Raw genomic sequence first — 19211 nt, 5'->3', positions numbered from 1 at the left:
ATCATTTGTTGAAGATATTATCTTTTTTCCCTTATATGGTTTTGGCTTCTTTGTCAAAATTCAAATGTCCATAGGTATGTAGATTTATTTCTGTGTCTTAAGCTCAAGTCCATTAATCCACCCGTATATTTCTATGCCAGTACCAAGCAGTTGTTATTATTGTTTCTCTACAATACAGCTTGATATCAGGCATGGAGATACCTCCAGAAGTTCTTTTATTGTACAGGATTGTCTTAGCGAAGGGAAGAGGGTTGGTTTTCCACATGAGGTTGAGAATTGTTCTTTCAAGGTCTGTAAAAAATTGTGTTGGGAATTGCACTCAATCTATGGATTGCTTTTTGTAAGATATCCATTTTTACTATGTAAATCCTACTGATCTATGGGAGATCTTTCCATCTTCTGATATCTTCTTCAATTTATTTCTTCAGAGACTTGAAGTTGTTTTTTATTCATACAAGTCTTTCATTTGCTTGGTTAGAGTTACTCTAAGATAATTTTGTGTGTGTGTTTGTGGGTATTATGAAGGGTGTTGTTTCTCTAATTTCTTTCTCAGCCAGTTTGCCTTTTGTACACAGAAAGGCTACTGACATTTCTTAGTTGATTTTGTATCCAGCCACTTTGCTCTGGGGGTTTATCAGCTGTGGGAGTTCCTTAATAGAAATTTTAGGGTCACTTATGTACACTATCATATCCTCTATAAATAGTGATACTTTGACTTTTCCTTTCCAATTTGTATCTCCTTGATCTCCTCTAGTTGTGTTAATACTCTAGCTAGAACTTCAAGTACAATATTGAAGAGATACTGAGAAAGTGTACAGCTTTGTCTTGGCCCTGATTGCAGTGAAATTGTTTTAAGTTTCTCACCACTTAGTTTGATATTGGCTATATGTTGCAGAATATTTAATCCCATTGTCATCCTTGAGATTGTTAATTTTAAAAATCTGTCTTATGTTCAGTGTAGTTAAGTCCAAACACAAACCATTAATCCAAGGACTTTCTGTTTATCATAAACAGATGATTAAGTTGTGCTTCAGCCAGCCAAAGCACACACCTTTAAAGCAAGAAGAGTTGAACAAGCCAGAAAGAACAAGCATGTGTAAGCTTATTAAGCAGCAACTCTCAGAGGCTGAAAACATTCTAGACCTAGGTTAGATTTTATCAAGGATAGAAGCTTCTAGCACTAGGCCTAGGTTAGCTGAAGAAGGTAGTAAGCTTACCATACAAAAATTGTGCAAGGAGAATAAAAGCTACTTTTATGTGGCTAGCGTTACCGTCTCGTCAGCAAGAACGACACTGCACACACAAACAGGATCCTTCTGCAGTAAAGCTTTACTGCCTCTTGAGAGGAAGAGCATAAGCTTACAACACGAAAAATGGAGACAGAGAGACCAAACAGCAGAAACCCCTCCCTTATATAGGAAACTGTCCTCCGCTTAGGATGTGTCAGTCCCTGATTGGCTGTTGCTCATCGGGCGAGATGATGCCACGGGAGAGGCAGAGCACAACGAGTGGAAAATCCCTTCGCACATGCGCAGATTAGTTGTTTGTAAGCATGGGACACAGGGTGTCAGTGCCATCTTGTAATGGCGAATGTGGGCGCGGCTTCCCACATCTCCCCCTTTTCTTTTTATTAAGAAGCAATAAGACACCCAATAGGGAGAGTGGAGACAGAGGTCAAATCCCCAAACAAAATATCAGGCCTGCATACACAACTCTCCCCTAAGCTCTTCACCCGGAGAGGTCATAGCCTGGCCCTGTGCCGTTTTTTCTGGGGGAAGGACACTGGGACACGCAACCTTCATGCAAGATGACATGCCTCCCTAGAATTAGCTCATATATGCTGCAGAGCCATTCTACTGCAATGCTTCGCTATGCAACTCTCCAGGGCTGCTGAAGCTTACTCACTCTACCTCGTGCAATGAGATGAGACTCTGAGGGTGCAAGAGCTGAGCAGCCAGCAACTTATTGCTTAAGCATGGTTAACCATATATCAGGGGAGGTCCCAGATTCTAAAGCAGCAAGTGCTTGGGTGATAACCACCTTGTCTCTTTTTGTTTGAGCCCTGAGTTTACAGACCAACCATAGGGTCAACACTAATCCACAGCAGATTACAGCTCCAAACAATCCAACCCCAACCCATTCTTTAAAGAAGGAGAAGGCTGAGGATATCCATGACGAGAATCCCTCAGTAAGTGACAGAGCCAGCCGTGTGGAATTGACTTGAATGATAGCAGTCCGCAATTCTCTTAAGGTCTGTTCAAACTCCGCTGTCCAATTCTGTAAAATAAACTGAGAGAGACTCTGACAGATTAGCTGCTTTAGTGAAATTTTCATATTGAACCGAGGTAACACATAATCCAGGGAATTTTTGTTCACAGCCCAGTTGGGCCAGTTAAAACCACTTGTCGGCGCCAGACCGTCCAGCAGAAATAAGAAGCCAACAACCAGACTTCTTCTCGAGATCTTTACTCAAGATTAAGCTCAGTGGGAATGGCCCCGAAGAAGGGAAGGGCCAAGCTTAAGTACAACTCAAGGGCCAATCAGCTCATGCCAGGTGTCACCTCCTCATAGGTCCGCGTCAGAGCAGGACTGCTCGTCATCAGATCACCAGTTACCCTTGCACAGCCTTTTGCCACATAAGGACTTGTTTATCTTAGAGAGCGCTCGCCGTCGGGATGGCGGAAGGCGGAAGCCTGCGCCTTGTTAAGGCATGGCACATCGCAGCTCTCCACAGTCCCCCCTGTTTTATTTTGTAAGAACAGGATGAAACGGGTGAGAGTAGAGGTCTGATCTCCAGAGGGCACTGATGTATGACCACCCATAACCCAGGTTATTCACCTTGATCATGTGCGAAACCCGCCCTGAAGTTTGGCCACTGATGTACAACAGAACTCATCTAGGGGCTCGGCCCCAGCCTAGCTCTGGACCTGACCGACACCTTTTTCTGGAGGTGGGATTTTGGGTGTCAGCCCACATGCAATCAGACGTGCTCTCCAGGAAGCCATTAACTGCAAACAATGTACCTCCTGTGCAGTGCTTTGCCTTGCACCCCGAACGTGACGAGGATCAGGACTTAAAGGCCGCCAGCCAAGCCTGAGGGGACTGTCCAGCCTCAATAGCATAGAAGGCTTGTGCAATTAGGGCACGGTCTCTGTTTCGGGATATGACCAAGCGCCGAAGGAACACAAGGCAGAGGAAGCTGATAATCAGAAGGGCCATAGCTAAAGCCCGATACCTGCCCACTCCTTAAGATGATGCATAGCTTGTTGAATCCAGGAGGCGAGGCCTTCAGTGGTGGATACATCCACGCATGTAACAAAGGCGGCAGTGCGCAGATCTCTTCAAACTCTGCAGACCAGTTTCCCTGGAGATAAGCTGAAAGACTCTTAAGACAAATTAGTAGCACGTGTAAAATTGTTATATGGCACAGATGTAATGCATAACCCTGACATTTCCATTCGCATCTGAGCCGAATCACCTGTTAGAAGTTTCAAAAAGGTCAGATGTATTCCAGCTGAGAGTAGCATTACCAAATGCTCTTCCATTAATCATGGCCATTGGTGTTGGCATCCTCAAACACTGGGAAGGTGGCACGAGCCTGCTTCCAAACCTCTGGGCACAGAGAATGATAGTTCCCCTGTGGTGCTGATAAAGGTGAAGTGTCCACATAAGGCGGCGGTGCCAGTTCCGAGGCACGCCAAGATGGCGGATTATCTCGTTTGGGCGCGGCCTCTTCCGCCTTCTTCCTCCTCCTACCCTCCTCGTGCTGTTTCTGCGAGAGCGACTCCATTTTTAGCATGAGTCTCTCAAGTCTTTAGTTTTCAGCAGCCCTTTCTGAGCCGCCCTGATCAGACATGACGAAGAGTTTCCCACTTTTAAAGGGTCTCCGAACGTCCCCCGCTTTACCGCGGACTGAAAAACTTGTCTCAACAACCTGAGAACCCTCCCCCGCTTTACTGCGGACTGAAAAACTTGTCTCAACCTGTTCAATATCTCCAAAAATGCGCCCTGCAGCTTCTGTCATTCTGGCCACAAAATTGGAGAACGACTCCTCAGGGCCCTGAATAATCTTTGTGAGGTGCCTTTTAGCTTCCCCTTTTTTAGAGAGTGCTTTCCAGGCCTTAATTGCAGTCTGTGAAATCTGAGCATAAGCTCCCCAATGGTAATTTACCTGATTTGCAGTAAATTGACCTTGACCTGTTAACAAATCAAAGGTCCAATCCCTCTGTTCAGGGGTAAGTGCAAGGGCATTGGCCCGAACCTGTGTTTGAGCGGCCTCGAACCACAGGGCTCTCCATTCCATATATTGGCCCATATCTGGAAGTGCGGCCTTGGCCACCATCTGCCAATCAGAAGGAGTTAGGGCACCAGTGCCAATTCTTTCTAACATTACCAGGGTGAAATTTGCATTAACCCCATATTTGCGAACAGATTCAGCCAAGTCCTTTATTAGCTTGAACTCCACTGGAGCATGGACTCGACCCCCGTTCTCTGTTTCAAACACAGAAAAAAAATTATGTAATTTTTAACGAATCTTTTCCGGCCAGAAGGAAAATCCAGACTGCAGTTCGTAGGGTGGAGGAGCAGTGGGTGCCACCCTGCGAGATGAATTGAGGGAGGGTTTTTTATTACCCTCTCATTCGTCTAGGTGGTATCTCTCTTCCTCATACCTGACTGCCTCTTCCTCTAATTCGGCTTCTTCCTCCGAATCAGGAGTCTCATTGTCAGAGGTATTAAAGCTTGTAGAGCTATCAATATTCAATGCCTCAAGAGCCTTTAAAGGATAAAACCTTTGCGATATTTTTCTCGGCGGTGAACTAGGTCCTGAGGGGGGTTGCACTCCTTTTACAGGAGGGTCCTGAGCTTTTTTCTTTTTATGGGCATTCTTCTTCCCACCCGCTTTTTTCTTTTTACGGGCATTCTTCTTCCCGCCCGCACCCAGCCTCTCACTACGTTCGGTTTCTGACATGCTATCCTGAACTTCTAGGGTGACCTGTCCTTCATCTACTGCCCTCTTAACAATTACGGCAGCAAATATTACAGCTAGAATCAGCCCAAGAATTTCAGAAATATGCATACCTCTCTGAACTTACCAACCCTGCAGTTCTGAATCCTCCCTGTAGTCAGGGGCTCTCTGAAGGTGCTGACGATGGTGTAGTCTTCCCGGGTTTCGGCACCATATATGGCTAGCGTTACCATCTCGTCAGCAAGAACGACGCTGCACACACAAACAGGATCCTTCTGCAGTAAAGCTTTACTGCCTCTTGAGAGGAAGAGCATAAGCTTACAACACGAAAAACGGAGACAGAGAGACCAAACAGCAGAAACCCCTCCCTTATATAGGAAACTGTCCTCCACTTAGGACGTGTCAGTCCCTGATTGGCTGTTGCTCATCGGGCGAGATGATGCCACGGGAGAGGCAGAGCACAACGAGTGGAAAATCCCTTCGCACATGCGCAGATTAGTTGTTTGTCAGCATGGGACACAGGGTGTCAGTGCCATCTTGTAATGGCGAATGTGGGCGCGGCTTCCCACACTTTTACATTTGGCACTCAATGTGGTTGGTAAGTAAACCCAATGTGATTAAAGAAGAAAGCAGCCCACCAATGTTGCATAAGACAGGAGACATCTGACAGAAGGCCACAGAGAATAAATGTCCCTGGTATCATCTCCAGAGGAAGATTCAGTTCTCTGAGGTCTGCTGGGTGCCAGAGAGACTCAGGAGACTTTGTCTCACTCCCAGAGCAAAGAATGATGAGGGAGCCTCTCAGACAGTGAGCCACAGTAAGTCACCCCCACAAACAACAGTTATTATTTAGATAGACTTTTCCTGCATTAAAAATGAGAAACTCCATTTCAGATCCCCTGAAAACAAGGGTATGAGTTAAGGATATAGAAACAGTGAACTCATAAGGATTGTACTTTGAGAAACAGAACAGAGGGATAAGATTAGCTAAAAGACACTGGATTTTAAACTGGATCTGGCAGTGCACACCTTTAATTCCAGCACTCAGGGAAGTCAAGGCAGGCAGATCTCTGTGGGTTAGAGGCAAATCTCGTCTATAAAGGAAGTCTAGGATATCAGGGCTACAAAGAGAAACCCTTTCTCTGGGGGGAGAGAGAGAGAGACAGAGACACAGAAACAGAGAGAGACAGAGACAAAGAACTGAAGGAAGACATGCAGAAAGACAGCAATACAGATGATGCAGACATAAGATCCCCTTGTGTGGAGATGGCTTAATAAACCATCTGAAGAGGGACAGATAGTTCATCAGACTGGCAGAGTAGAAATCATTGATGCTCAAAGACAGATGATCAAGACTGCAATTATGAAAGATCGTCACATCAATGGCTGAGTGTATCTTCATAAGGACATTAAGACTATATGAGATTGATAATTGTTTATACTGTAAAGTTTAAACTGTGTACATTTTTAGCATATACAGAAATGGGGAAGTTGTAGAGGAATGCTAATTTAGAACATGGCTTTTCGGGCAACAGATCACATCTAAAGACCTTCTATGTCTGTGTCATCTGGCTGGAATACAACATGTCTTTAATCCAGGGGACAAAGGAAAACAGATCTGAGTTCAAGGCCAGACTGGTATAGAGCAAGTATCAGATAAAGAAAAGCTTAGGCATGGTTTTGCAAGGCTTAATCTCAAAGGAAGATAAAGTTAATTTGTAGAAGGAAGTACCCATTGTTTGAAAGTGATATCTAATTGAGTGGCAGAGAAGGTGAGGAATCAGAGAAGACTTGATAGAATACAATATGCCCAACTCTCAGGAGAAGAAAGAGGAAAGAAAAGCTCCTTAAAAGGCAGTTTTACAGAGAGAGGAGTTAGTTTTACCAGGACAGTAATAGAAAAATAGGTGTCAGATAAAGAACTCTGATGAAGGCACCTGAATCAGAATATAAGAAGAAGCATGAAGGTTACAGCAGATGGCTGAGTTACTTCAAGGCCAAGCAGAACAATTCCAGGCCTAGAGAAAAACCAAATTAAATAAGTCAGCTGGGAGATGACTTTAAGCCAGAACACCTGAGTTGAATCAACCATGCCAGAGCTCATAAAGAACAGGTAAGGGTGAACTTATTAAGCAGTAAATCTCAGAGGCTGAAAACATTCTGGGCCTAAGTTAGGTTGTATGGAGGACAAAAGCTTCCAGGAGTAGGCCTAGGACAGTAAGCCTCCCATACAAAAACTGAACAATGAGAATAAATGTTACTTTTAAAGCTATATTGCTTGTTCTATATTGTCTTTACTATGCACAGATATGAACCTTGTATCACTGATCTCTGCAAGACTTTAACCATTGTAATGCCCATGTTGTGTAACCACCAAAGACCACTAGGAAACAGCCAGATGCAAATCACACAAGGTCTTATTTATTTCAAGCTCAGAGCCTGGACCATCAGCCCCTCATAAGTATGGAAAACAGCAGCCCCTGGTTTTATGGGACAGTGTTTTTAAAGGAAAAAACTGCACATTCCAAGCCACTTCTAAGCCTTGCTGTTACATGATATGTCAGAGGCCTACAGGAAATTTTCCCTTTAAGCTGATTGGCTGGGGGACCAGTGCTAAGTGAAGGGACCAGGGCCAGACCACAGGGGGGAAAGTTTTGTTTGTTTTGGTCACTGTGACCTGTAGCTCTGAGTGGTTGGCCCAGGATGCAAGCTCCTAGGAACAGTTGCTAGCTATATGTTTGTGGCTCTCCCTGGAAACTCTTGGGGAGTCAAGTTCTCAGCCTCTGAAAACAAAATGGCTTTGGTTTGGTCTCTTCACCATGAACTGATGTTTTATTTTGTCAAATGCTTTTTTTTTTCATCTAAAGAGATGATCCTGTGTGTGTGTGTGTGTGTGTGTGTGTGTGTGTGTGTGTGTGTGTGTGTGTTTTCAGTTTCTTTTTGTGGTGGATTACATTGACAGATTTCCCTATATTGAACCACACCTGATAGAAGATATTTTTTGTGTGTTCTTGTATTCCACTTGTGAGTATTTTATTCAATAATTTTACTTAAATTTTCATAAGAGAAATTGGTCTGAAATTCTTTGAAAGTGTTGGGTGTTTGTATGGTTTAGTTATTATGGTGACTTTGGCTTTATAGAATGTGTTTGTTAAAGTTCCTTCCATTTCTATTTTGTGGAATAGTTTAAAGAATATTGTTATTAGCTCTTCTTTTAAGATCTGACAGAAATTTATGCTGAAATCATCTAGCTCTGGGGTTTTTGTTTTTGTTTTTTATTTTTATTTTTGAGACTTTTGGTGAATGCTCCTATTTTCTAAGGGATTAGATGACTATTTAAGTTGTTTATTTGAACTTGATTCAACTTTGGTAAATGGAATATATCATGATAACTGTCCATTTCATTTAGATTTTCAAATTTTGTAGCATATAGACTTTGGAACTAAGAGCTAATCATTCATTGGATTTCCTTGGTGTCTGTTGCTATGTCCTCCTTTTCATCTCTGATTTTGTTGAATAGGATAATGTCTCTTTGCCTTTTGGCAAATTTGTCTAAGAGTTTGTCTTATTGATTTTCTCAAAGAACCAGCACTTGGTTTCACTGACTCTTTATTTTTTTTTAATTTAATAATTTAAGCTCTGAGTTGATTATTTCCAGTCATCTACTCCTCTTTGGTACATGTGCTTCTGTTTTACTCACTGCCCCCCCTTCCCAGGGCTTTCAGGTTGCCAACAAATTTCTTGTATGAGATGTCTCCAATTTCTTTATGAAGGCATTTACTGCTGTGAACATCCCTCTTAGCACTGCTTTCATGATTCTCCATAGGTTTGGGCATGTTTTGTCTTCATTTTATTATATTTTGGAAAGTCTTTAATTTCTTTATTTCTTCCTTGACGCAACTGTCAGTAAATAAAGAATTGTTGTTTCTATGTGTGTGTGTGTGTGTAGGCTTTTTGCTGTTTCCTTTCTTGTTGAAATTCAGCTTTAATCCATGGTCATCTGATAAAATACAAGGGATTATTTCAACTTTCTTGTATCTGTTGAGACTTGCTTTGTGACAAAGTACATGGTCAATTTTGGAGAAGGTTCAATGAGGCTGACAAGAAGGTATTTTGTGTGTGTGTGTTTGGGTAAAAAATTCTGTAGATATCTGTTAGGTCCATTTGATTCATGACATCTGTTTGTTTCTCGATTTAGTTTCTGTCTCGATGATCTGTCCATTGGTAAGAGTTGGGTGTTAAAGATTCCCATTATTAATTTGTAGGGTTTGGTGTATGATGTAAGCTTTAGTTAATCTTTCTTTTCTGAATGTGGGTGCGCTTGTATTTTGAGGATAGATGTTCAGAATTGAGATGTCAATTTGATGGAATTTTCCTTTGATGATTATGAAGTGTCCTTCATCATCTCCTTTGATCAATTTTAGTGAAAACTATTTTATTACATATTAGAATAGCTATTTCAGCTTGCTTCTTGGATGTGTTTGCTTGGAAAACTTTTTCAAACCCATTACTCTCAGATAATGTCTATTTTTGTGGCTGAGATGTGTTTCTTGTATGCAACAGAATGTTGAGTCCTGTTCATTCATCCATTCTGTTAGTCTGGGTCTTTTTATTGGAGAGTTGAGTTCATTAATGTTGAGAGATATTAATGACCAGTGACTGTGGGACCTTTTTTTTTTATGTTGGTTATTGAAGTGTATTTGTATGTTTGTCTACTTTTGGTTTCACTGTAGTGAAGTTATTTCTATTCTGTGTTTTTTTGGGGGGACATATTTAACATCCTCAGGTTGGAATTTTCCTTTTAGTATCTTCTGTAGTACTGAACATATATATTGTTTAAACATGGTTCTAATGTGGAATATCTTGTTTTCTCCATCTATGGCGATTGAAAGTTTTGCTGGGTATAGTAGTCATGACTGGCATCTATGGTCTCTTTAAACTTGCAAGATGTCTGCCCAGACCCTTTGGGCTTTTGTAATATCAACAGAGAAGTCAGGTATGATTCTGGCAGGTTTACCTGTGTATGTTACTTTTATATATTTGTTTTCCCATGCAGTTTTTAATATTTTTCTTTGTTCTATACATTAGTGTTTTAATTATTATGTGGTGGGAAGATTTTCTTTTCTTTTCTAACTATTTGGTGTTCTGTAGGCCTCTTGTATACATATATACATTTCTTTCTTAAGATTGGGAAATTTTCTTCTATGATTTTGCTAAAAATATTTTCTGGTCCTTGTAACTGAGAATCTTCTCTTTCTTCTTTTCCTATTATTCTTAGATTTTATCTTTTCATGGTGTCCTTGATTTCTTGGATGTTTTTTGTCAGGAACTTTTTTATGTTTAACATTCTCTTGGACAAATGCTTTAATTTCTTTCATTGTGCCTTCTACATCTCATACTCCTTAGCTCTTGTATTCTATTGGTGTTTCTTACTGTTGTAGTTCCTGTTTCTTTCCTAAATTGGATTTCCTCAGTTTGTGCTTTCTTTATTCTTTCTATTTCTATCTTTAGATCTTGAACCATTTTATTGATTCTCTTCATCTGTTTGTTTGTATTTTTCCCATAATTCTTCCAATGGTTTGTTTATTTCCACTTTGAAGGCCTCAAACTGTTTATCTGTACCTTCTTGTATTTCTTTAAGGAGTCTCTTCACTTTTCTCATTATTATTTTCATAAGCACATATTTAATGTTATTTTCTTGAGTTTCAGTTGTTTCAGTGAATCCAGGACTGTTTTACATAGGATACTGGGTTTTGAAGATGCCATATTTCTCTGGGTTTTGTTGACCGTGTTTTTATGCAGACCTTTAGCCATCTCGTTGTCTGTGGTGTTGACTGGTAGATCTGTTTGCCACTGGAGTTCTTGGGGGTGGAGATGTGGGGTTATAGAAAGAGACTGGTGGATGGTTCTTAGGGACTTGCTGGCCGTTTCCTCAGATGTGTAATCTTGGCAACCAAGTGGGCTCCTCAGGTGCCTGGGAACCCTTCTCTTGCCAAGTGGAGTCCTAGAGGTAGATATACTGCTACTGGCTTTCTTGCACCATGGTTAATGAGGTCTTCCTCCCCATACACTGTATTCACTGAGCTGCAAAGCTTAAAATTATAGCTGTCTGCCCAGATAGGGGAAGATATCTACTCCATGGGAAGGTCTTCCATATGAGGGCAAGAGTGGGACCCTGAGGTTAGAGTTATGTGCCCCTGCCCCAGAAAATATCAATTTCACAAGAAGATCCATGATTGTAGCTGCAAGCTGAGGTACCCATGAGGTACCATGAGGTTGCAGCTGTTCTGCCCCATGTACCCAGAAGGAATTCACAGTTAGTGGGAGGGAGCAGGCATGCGGCCTGAGGCTTTGGCTGTGCTACTGGGAGCCTGGGAGTTTTTCCTGTATTTAGCCTAGTGACCTGATGTTGGACTTTCCAGTTTCCTATGCCATAGACTCTTGTCTCACCTGGGAAACATGAGTGTTTGGGTTTGGAATCTACAGAAGGACCAGACAATTGCTTTATTCTCACTGCTCTCCTGCTGTTCAGATATCTTGCACAGTTAGTGCTACCATCTTTAATCTGTTTGGTCTTTTCAATCCTATTTCTAAGTATCTACTCTCCTCTCACCCTCATTTCTTCAGATTGAGGTCAAATGTGTGCTGCACTTGATTGGATCTTGCTATAGCCACATATTTTTCCTTGCATTCAGACTTACCTCTCACTGCTCATAACTTTTGGTTGCAATGTTAACTATAATCTGCTTGATTCTGCTTTTTCATGTCATGGTACACCATAATATATAAATTTGCAACAATATCCTATTATTAATTGTCTTATTTTATACTTTATTCATGTGCATCTTATTATAGTAATAAGTTCCCATTATAATCCATTGCAATAATGATTTGTAAGCTTTGAAAGAATGAACAAAGTTGAACACATGTAGTCTGTAAAGGAACTGCAGACAATTCTAACTCTTTGAGAGTACTAACATATGTGATAAAGTCTATGTATTCCTGATATAAGAACTGTCTAAATTCATATTATCTATTCGTCATCTCCCTTGTCCTCCAACAAACTCACACATCTTAACATGTGTCCCATTGTTGTCATATGATGGCACCATTTCAGTTCCAAACATTGCCCATTTAATGAGAACTTCAATTCTTTTTCCTTCATTCTCATTCCTGAAATTTTCTTTATCCTTCCCAAATGTTTACATGATTCTCTGAGTATGACTTTTAGTTGTTGTTAAAAGAAAATATATGTATTTCTACCGTGTTTATTTGAACTGACATATAATTTTAATTATATAATTTCAATTAAATTTTCTTATATGTTTTATGTTTTATGTTTTTCTTCCACAAACTACTCTCAAATATTTCCTACCTCCCTACTCACTGAAATTTATGCTATTTATCCCTCTCTCTTTCAAAAAACAAAACAAAAATAAGAAAAACTGTCAGATCTCAGCAGGGGGAAAAATTGAATCAGGGTTCACCTGAAAGAGGGAGTGAGGATTGAAAGTAGGATACAGAGATGCAAGAAATAACGAATCAAGTCAGGAAATTTCTGATCAAGATTCCCTTTAATGCAGATGGGTAAGACTTTATATAGCAAGGTCAATAGGATCTATTCTGATCCCTCTCTCCCTAGCTCCCAAGGCAAGAAGAACACAATAGCCTGAATAGCTCTTTGTAAGAACTTCCTTAACCCTCCAGGTGTTTCTCAGTAGGGATTTCCCTACTTCTTTCCAAGGTAAATAGTCCAAGGATGGCCTGGAACACAAAGACCACCTCCAGCAGAGATCAGCCCTGGAAGGTCACAGCATGCAGCCTAAGCATGGGATTTCTGACATGGCAGAATTTGGCATGGCTTCCCACAAAAAACAAAACTCACAAATGACAACAATGAAAATAAAACAAACATGCAACAGACTAATGTGACAAGACCAAAAAACAAAAACAAAAAACAAAATGCTAAAGAAAGCAAAACAGACAAAAGGTCTACCAAACTACCACTGAATATTTTGCTTTTTTGTTTTATTTTTTTGTGTTGGCCAACTACTCCTGGCTATGTGGCCTGTCCAGAGAATGTGATTGATGTATGTGACACTCCATTAGAGAAATCTTATTTTCTCTTTGCTAGTGGGTATCAATTACAGATGGCTTCTTGTTTGAAGGTGGGATCCCATTTCTACTTCACTGTCTTAGCACTGGGACCCATTTTATGTGGGTGAACTTGAGCTGCTTTTGTGCATACTGCCACAATCTCTGACTTTTTATGTGCATCACTCATGTGTCTGCAAGACATTGTTTCCTTGGAGACATCCATCCCCTATGGCTCTTAGAATCCCTCCACTGCCTCTTATGCATAGATATGAGAGTCTTGAGAGGAGGGATTGATGAAGACATCCCATTTAAAGTTGAGTGTTCCAAAGTTTCTCATTCTGTATATTTTCAAGTTCTATGTTAATTCTCATCTATTGCAAAAAAAGAAAAAAACAACAACTTCTCTGAAGTGGGTTAAGCAAGCTACTCTTCCATGGGTATAGCAGTATGCCATTATTAACATTGCAGAATAATAATATCATTTTTCCCCTAGGCTTATGACTTATCTAGTCTCAGGTTCATGTCCACTTTTACAGTGTCATGGATGGGTTCGATTTTTGTGGAGTGGGCATAAAATCCAATCAAAAAGTGGCTTGTGTGACTATAGCACCTCAATATCATTTTAAACAGGTCACTGTTGTAGATCACAGAGATTGTAGTTGGGGGATGTTGATGATTACCTTGTCCTATCATCACATGAAGCATACCTTCCAGTACCATGAATGCTAATAGGAGGGTGAAGTTCTCTAAGTAGAGGAACTTTGTTTCTCCTGTGAATATGACTATCTTCTCAAAATGCAGTTACAACTGTTAAATGAAGAAATATGGAGCCCAGTCTCAACTGATATATCTACAAGCCAGTTTCTATAAGTAAGGATCAGTGATCATTCTGAAAGAGTGGGCAGAAAGATAATAAGAGTTAAAGGAGCAGAGAGCTTACTGTGAAATTCCTTTTCCTAGAAATGTCCGAGAATCTATACCCATTAAATGTTGCCAATATGGGTGCTTAAATATGATTTTAATATAAACAATAGGCATGTTAGCTGGGAAGAGGGAAAGCTTGTGAGACCTCAACCCTAGACAAAGTACTACAGGTAACTAAGAAATCCTGAGAGTAGAAGGAAGTCTTCTCAATGGAAGGGTACACCAATTATTTAATGAATATCAAATGGTGAGCCCTGAAAATATGTATATACATCTAACATTATATGGAATGTGCAGATTGTACATTCCACAGAATGTATACAGAATGTTCCACAGAAACACACACACACACACATGCACACACACACACACACACACACACACACACACACACACACACACACACGAATCAACACTTTCAACAAAAAAGAGGCCATGGATTGGAAAGAGAGTTATATTGGTACAAGGTAGAGGCTAGAAGGGGAAAGGGCAAGGTGCAAAATAATTTAATTATATTATAATATCAAAAGTTTTAAAATTCTAATAAAAATTAACTCCTTTTACTTTATCTGACTGGTTACAATACTAGTTTTCTAATCTGCCAAAATGAAGTAGCAATTACTGAGGGACTTAAGCAACAGAATACCAGTTTTTTTACAATTTATAAGTTAGACATTTGTGATTGAAATGTCAAGCTAGTTGGTTGCTTTACAGGTCCCTTTCATGTTGTGGCTGCTTTTTCTGTGTCTTCTTACATAGTCTCCCCCAAGTAGGTGTCTGTGTTATAAATCCCTCTTCCTACAAGTTCACTGGTCATAGTGGAATTTCAGACAAGTTCAACAATATCATTATGATTTTTTTATATCTTTAAAGACTATCTATAAGAACAATGTTGTGGTTAGTACCAGAGGTTACAATACAAATAAATAAGTTTTAGCTACAAGTGAAGAGATAAACATATCATGGATACATTATTCAAAATTATTTTCTTCCCTGTATATTTCTACTTTTTAGAAAAATCTCAAATACGAAGCTTGAGAAAAAAATCTCAATGTCTTTATCCTAGTAATAACTAGGCAGAGATAAAATTTGGAAATAGGTCTGCTTTCACAGTAAAATGTCAGAGAAAGCATTGGTGTGTAGGACTGAGTTAATGGTTAATGTTTTTATTTGATACTATTTTTATGTAGGCAAAGGTTAAAAGCAGAATGAAAGTAGTTACTAAAGAAATTATTGTATTCAGAGGTAAAACAAATTTGGCCATAAATTTTGAAAAGCTAAAACACACAATAAGAAAATATAGCTACAAATAAAAATAACAATAAACCTTATAGAAATTGGGGATGCCAACATTTTAATAATTTTAGTCTGTATTAGTTTACTTTTACCACATGACTCTATATTACAAATGACCCCAAATTCACTCCCTTTAAATAGGTGCTAACATATCCAAGAACAAATGTGGAGCACAAATTGAAGTCCATCATTAAAGAAATATAAATAATGTTTATATTTCTGCAAGGAGTTTAAGGAAAGGAAAATCATCGTAATACATGGTGTGAAATTCTTGCAGAATTAATTTAAAAGCTTTAAATCATTATAAAAAGCAACCCAGACACCTGAATTCAGTTGAAGATTGATGTACTTCTTTGATTAAGGTTTCTGTTGTCCATGGGCTTACTGTCTCCTATGGATGAGATTCAAGTCAGCTTCACATCTGAATGGGACAGTTTTCTCACCATTATGAATGATCCATTGCCAAAACAGATCACAATGAAAGGTACATAGAAGATGGAAAGTCACTGAATCTTTAGTAAGAGGGAAAGGACTATCACATGAGACAAAAAAGTCATAATCCAGCATTGTCAAATAACAGGCAATAAAGATGTTCAGTCATAGGAAACAATCATTCATCCACTTCACATCATCCCTACTACAGTGTTTTATTCCTGTCTTCATCTTCTTCCATATACTTTGCAGTACATGTTTGTATTGGCCATGCTACTCTGCTACAGTATTTTCAAGCTCCTATTACTTGAAAATTCTTGGTCACTTGATAAGAATGACAAGGTCTGTAGCTATATTATTAATTACTATATATAGAACGGAGTATCTGGTGCATGATACTCACTAAGTAAATAGGCATTAACATTTAATAAAAAAGAATGAGGTCCTTGGCTTAGTGACAAGTTTCTCAGAATTAAGTGATGAGATTTATCCCTGGCGAGCAAATGAGAATAATGTGATTTTTGGTTTCAGAAATTTTGTTTACAGCATATTACTGAATCAAGAAGGATCAAAGACTGGCACACAACACTTCAGTTAACAAAGTCCTTAAAGGATGTGGTATAAGGCCCTTGGGCACAAACAGTATAATAGCTAATCCTAATTTAGATTCCACCTCAAGTTTTCTTGGTCTGAAACCAATACCTTCTATTTTTTTACAACTCCTTTAGGGCTATTTATTTGCATTGCCTCTGGATCACTGAGATGTGTGTGTGTGTGTGTGTGTGTGTGTGTGTGTGTGTGTGTGTGTGTGTGTCTGTGTCTGTGTCTGTGTCTGTGTCTGTGTCTGTGTGTCTGTGTGTCTGTGTCTGTGTGTCTGTGTATGTGTTAAATTCATTTTGAAGGTCAAAGAAAAGTCTGAACTGAGTGTATACATCGTGGTAATAAGAATTTTCTTAGGTCTCAGAGTTAATTAAGGTCTATGCCTGCATTGAAGGAAATCCCCTGGTGACCTTCCTTGTGCCAGTGAACTACAGAGGCTATGATCAGGCAATTTCTATGACTCAGGAAAGGAGTGTTAACAGACAAGGTCAGTTAGGTCAGATTTTACAGTTTCATGGAAAGATACTAAGGCACTGAGCCCCTGCATGGGTATTAGAATTCTGATGAGAGATTCTGGAAAAGGATAATGGCTAGTCTCCAAATTCGCTAACATCTACTCTAACAGGTAACTGTAAGTACAAAAAAAAATTTAGGCCAAATATTAGGTCAATAGCATATTATTTTCCTCCCCCAAAATATCCTTAAAGGGCTTATATGGAGAAAGTTGTCCATTCAGACTACTTTTGAGGTGATCAAATGGCAGTGTTATCTATCCATCTTAATTTGAAACATCCAGACTCATCACAGAGCCTTCCAGTTACATGATACCTGTCCTTTCTCATGCAGGAAGCATCTGTATCAGTACCATTCTGGGAATACCAATTCTGATTCTGAACCCACAAAACTTAGGTAGAACAAATTTCTCCCTCTCTTTTTAAGCTTTCTTAAACAATCTCATGATGACTTATTATTACTCAGATCCCTGCAAAGCCATCTGCTTGGAAAGGCTAGGGTTTTTCCCCCCTGTATAATAAGTAATATTATGCAGCCATCCTTGTTCTTCCATTTGTTTTTTCCTTAAAGGGCTTATCTGAAGTTATATTACTGAAAAGATACCTCTTAGAATAGAAGTATCTTCATAAAAAATATTCAATATGTTTCTTGAATGAATATTTTTCTGATTAAACAAATAAACAAAAACAAGAACAATGAGTAGAAAGATAAATGCTGAAGTTGATCCTACTGATAGATACTTGAATATGGAACAATACAAAATATAGAGATACAAATGATCAGAGTTTGATGTGGGTCAAATGCTAGTAATTAGAAACATAGTATATTATATAATAGGTGATAAATAAATATGAACTCACATATATAGCATGGGTTAGGTAATGATACTCATAGAAACTATCTTTTTAATCTTGTGATAACATACCTGTGAGATAGGTTACCATTTTTATTGTCATTTTATAAGTAAAAAAATTGATGTGACAATAGCTATGGAATACAGCCTCTGAAGTCCTTTACTTTCTTTAAGTTATACCAACATATGTCTGTGTGATTACTTCACAGATTTCTTTTTGTTTATTTTTTTCTGTCCTCATTTCCCTCAGGCCACAAGGACTAAGAATGTGGAGTAATCCTTTTCTTAACAAGCCTTTACACTTTGGATCATTAAGACCTTTAGGACCCTTGAGGGCAACACAGATCTCTCCTTACGGTCCCTTAGCCCTTGAAACATAATTTCCTTTAACATCTGTATTTGTTTTGTTTTTAGTAATGTTACTTTTGATATCTACTCATTTTCCATCTTGTCATAGACAACTGCATTCCTGGGCTCATGTAAATATAACTAAATTTATACTCTCTTTAGAACATAAAATTAGGTTATCAATATATATAGATTGGAAATGCTCATCCAGTACCAATGTGGACTGATATTGTGCTTTGAAGATTTTAATACACATTTCATCATCCAATCTGTTATGTTCCCTGATGCTTATTTTATTTAGACCATTTCAGACAAGAAAACATATTTCCAAGTAACCTCCAAAAATCTACTTTTCTGCTTTGATTACCAATCTTAGCATATATACAAACACTCATAGTTTTATAGTCTATGTAAAGCAAGTGTATTTGTGATTATAGAGCTGGATGTTAGATACATTTCTGTATTCTTTGCATTACTGAAAAACATAAGTATTAGCAAAAAATGATAACACACATCATCTAACAGAAATGATGATTATACTAAGAATCTATAGTTGTAGTGCTTGGGACAATACTGGAAAAATGAGGATTTTTGTGTTCTGTGTTATCTTTTGTTGATCTGTCATTTTATTATTCTGTGTGTCTAGCAACTGGGGGATGTGGCCTTGTGATAAGAGACTATAATATAGGCTTTGTCTTTAAGATGTTTCCACCACTGCAACATTCTCTATAACCCTTTTACGCTTTCAGAATCAGAAATTTGCTGATATTCTGAGTAAACACCGTAACATTCAGCTCAGTGTTTGGAAAGTATTCGAAATTTGGTCTATCATTCTGGTAGAAGCTTAAATAAATATTAACTCCAGTTTAATGTGTTCTTTATCCTTATTTACAACTCTAAGTGTGAGCCTTTTTGACATATTTAATGTGGTTCCTTTCATTTATAATTTTACATATGACTGGTTATATGGAAAATGACACAGAAATCAAAGTAAGTAATAATCACAGGGTCAAAGCAAAAACAGCTGATACCAACAGGCTTTTGTAGGAAGTAAATGAAACAGCAACTGAGACATGTATTTAAAAACAACTGCTGCAAACAACAACTCTGGAGAAGTGAATATCTACCTTCTAATCAGATTTAATCTTAATAGGAAATGTCATGCAGGAAATACCCATGTGT

The 19211-nt window shown here is 38.9% G+C and overlaps 1 long non-coding RNA gene across 1 annotated transcript; it reads right to left on the bottom strand.

The window, feature by feature from the left end:
- Window positions 1-1311: 1311 nt before the first annotated feature.
- On the bottom strand, window positions 1312-5528 carry LOC311594867. The gene is made up of 2 exons (XR_014778237.1): window positions 5094-5528; window positions 1312-2289 (listed from the first exon to the last, which is right to left on the bottom strand). It is a non-coding gene; the product is annotated as an uncharacterized lncRNA (long non-coding RNA).
- Between the last annotated feature and the right edge of the window lie 13683 nt (window positions 5529-19211).

The sequence above is a fragment of the Acomys minous genome (genome assembly GCF_964271855.1).
Source record: "Acomys minous genome assembly, chromosome: 3".
NCBI lineage: Eukaryota > Metazoa > Chordata > Mammalia > Rodentia > Muridae > Acomys > Acomys minous.
The sequence above is the reverse complement of the archived record's forward strand: the minus strand, read 5'-3'. Positions and strand labels throughout refer to the sequence as shown.